The sequence below is a fragment of the Tiliqua scincoides genome, chromosome 5, assembly GCF_035046505.1.
Source record: "Tiliqua scincoides isolate rTilSci1 chromosome 5, rTilSci1.hap2, whole genome shotgun sequence".
Classification (NCBI taxonomy): domain Eukaryota; kingdom Metazoa; phylum Chordata; class Lepidosauria; order Squamata; family Scincidae; genus Tiliqua; species Tiliqua scincoides.
The window spans coordinates 127,988,237-127,991,416 of record NC_089825.1 but is presented as its reverse complement, the minus strand read 5'-3'; the positions used below and the strand labels follow the sequence as shown (position 1 = coordinate 127,991,416).

The 3,180-nt window shown below is 50.6% G+C and overlaps 1 pseudogene; it reads left to right on the top strand.

Moving 5' to 3' along the window:
• The first annotated feature begins 553 nt into the window (after window positions 1–553).
• Window positions 554–671, top strand: LOC136654972 (5S ribosomal RNA; annotated as a pseudogene).
• Window positions 672–3,180: the final 2,509 nt, after the last annotated feature.

The window sequence follows — 3,180 nt, the reverse complement described above, 5'->3', positions numbered from 1 at the left end:
GACTGTTGGCCAAGTGTCTCTTCAAACTGGGAAAGGCCATGCTGCACAGCCTGCCTCCAAGCGGGCCGCTCAGAGGCCAGGGTTTCCCACCTGTTGAGGTCCACTCCTAAGGCCTTCAGATCCCTCTTGCAGATGTCCTTGTATCGTAGCTGTGGTCTACCTTTAGGGCACTTTCCTTGCACGAGTTCTCCATAGAGGAGATCCTTTGGGATCCGGCCATCATCCATTCTCACGACATGACCGAGCCAACGCAGGCCTCTAACAGTCTAGTTAGGACCAACCAAAATGAGGCAAAATCTTGAGCTGCCAGTATTTGAGTTCATCGGAACTTCATCTGGTTGGGTGACAAGAAAAGCAGAAAAGGGAAGGGCGGGGTAGGAGTTGATGCCCTCCCTCATTCTACATGTTAGAGAAAAATCCTAAGAGGGCGTCAGAAGGATTATGCAGACTCATGCTTCCTGATGGGGTACAAGGCATGATCTCAGCCTGCACCCCGGCCCTCTGGAGTGAACAAGCATTGATAATGGCTGGAGGCCCCTTTCTGAATATACAAAACAGTGGTCTGTTACCCTGCACATGCCTGATCTCGTCTGATCTCGGAATCTAAGCAGGGTCAGGCCTGGTTAGTACTTGGATGGGAGACCGCCTGGGAATACCGGGTGCTGTAGGCTTATACCATAGTCTTTTGAGACTGAAGGTTGCCAACCGGTTGACAGAAGAGAGACAGATGAACTTGTACAGTCATTGCCATTTTTGTCATGAATTGATAAAAAAAATCTATCAGTAGCCTCCTCTAATCCGTCTAAGGCTATTTTAATATTGCCGACCTGTTTTAATCAGTTTAATCAAGAGATCCGGCATAAGCCAGCATAATCTATACATCTGCCTGCTTTCATCTCCTCTAATCTCCTTGACTCTCTGGCTTAATGCTTCTGATCCCTTTTAGGCACCTCCAGCCTGGCTTAATCTCATTTGCGCATATGCATATATTTTAATCTGCCTTTTGTAGGATGCCAGTCTCGGCAGCAAACTCTGGTGGAATCAAGCGCCCTTGATCTTTGCTGGGCAGGAAATGGTGGGTCTCGTCCATGCGAGGCAAACCCTCCTGATCCTGCCCGCTAAGAGTTGGAAATAAAGACTTTCCCAGACAACCAACAGAGGCTGCAATACTGACACAATACTATGCAGTCAGATGAATTGATTTCAAACTTGGGATCGATTAAGAAAGTGCTTCCTGATGAGTTGGGCAGTGGCGTAGCCAGGGGGGGTGGCACAGTAAGTATTGCGGCACCGCAATGCGCCATGTAAGCGGTAAGTACTTCGGGCATCACAATGCACCGTGTAAGTGGCCCCCCCATATGCTGTCAGAGCCATTCCAGGCAGCCACAGCAACACCCAGGCAGTTGGACCCCTGCATGTTGCCATTGCTGCCCGTAATGGCTCTGACAGTGGGTGGGTGGGGGCCCTTAAACGGCATGTTGTGGCATCTGCAGCACTTACCACGCCACCCCACTCTAGCTACCCTACTGGAGCCAGGCAGCAGCTTTTTAGAATGAATTATTTCCGTGTTCTTCAACCTTGGGATCGGGCCCCCAATGGGGTGGCAAAGCCTCAGTGGTGGGGTCGTGGCAACTTATGGGAATGAAAAAGATTGAAGACCACTGGACTAGAGCACCACCAGGTAATGTTGTTTTTCCGCTAAATTCAGCAGTATCTGTAATCAGCAGTACTGGGGGAAAAAATGGAACAGAATGTACAGAATGCACAAGCAAATTCAGCCAAGGAGAAGCCTCATAAGAGCCGTCCTGCAGAATCAGGTCCACCTAGTGCAGCATCAGTTTCTCACCAGGGCCTGCTCTAGGAAGGCAGATGTTACTCCACTGTGGCTCCCCTGCGACTCACATGCAGAGAGACATTGCTCCTGAACTTGCTCCTGGTGGTAGTGCATACCCAACAGCGCTAGCATCCTCTCCCCCAACTCCAACCCCAACCTCCCACAAATGCTCAGTCCCACATTCATCTCAGCTTTGTTCTGAACTCATCCTCCAGCGAATCAAAAGATTCTCAAGATCTTGCATTCTCGGGAAAACACCAAGTGCCAGTAAACACTTGGCTTTAAGAAAAATCTCTCTCTTCATTTCAGTCGGTGAGATATGACATTACGTCAGGCCAAAGCCAGAAGATGGCAGGAGCTTTTCAGGAAGGAGTGCAGAAAAGTAGGACACAATGCCAGTTTGGAGTACCTGGTTCTGTTCCCCTGAACACTAACAAAGCCGGAGGGAGGGTGAGGGGAGGGGCCACTTGCACAGTTGTGTTGCAGTGCCTGCGATACTTACCCCCTCCCAGCTACTGCCCCTGAACTTGGTGGTTGGTTCTGAGTGGGAAAACCGGCCGTTCAACCTCCTGATTTTAGAAATGGGCTATATCAGAAGGCCAGATGCAAGGGAGGGCACCAGGATGCATGTCTCTTGTTATCTGGTGTGCTCCCTGGGGCATTTGGTGGGCCGCTGTGAAATACAGGAAGCTGGACTAGATGGGCCTTTGGCCTGATCCAGTGGGGCTGTTCTTATGTTCTTAAACTACAATTCCCAGGAGGCCTTGCAGGTCTCTTGTTATCTGGTGTGCTCCCTGGGGCATTTGTTGGGCTGCTGTGAGATACAGGAAGCTGGACTAGATGGGCCTTTGGCCTGATCCAGTGGGGCTGTTCTTATGTTCTTAAACTACAATTCCCAGGAGGCCTTGCAGGTCTCTTGTTACCTGGTGTGCTCCCTGGGGCATTTGGTGGGCTGCTGTGAGATACAGGAAGCTGGACTAGATGGGCCTGTGGCCTGATCCAGTGGGGCTGTTCTTATGTTCTTATGTTCTCAGCTGGGGTGCGGTCCTATGGGAGGAGAGCTGTACGCAGAGATTGGAAGTGCCCTGGGACAAATGGCTAGCCTCTTCTGCTTTGTCACATGCCATGCGCACTGTGGTGCTAGACTGACCAGCCACACCCACACCTGCCCACACACACACAAAGAACACACACACATACAAACAGCTGTTTGAACATTTTTATTCTACATTTGGGGGGTGGTGCCGATTTACAGAGTGAGGGAAAGTTCCACCAGTGCCCTTTGGGCATGGAGTTGGGAGTGTGCATGAGAAAAGCGAGGATGGGGTGTTTGATCTTGCAAGGAG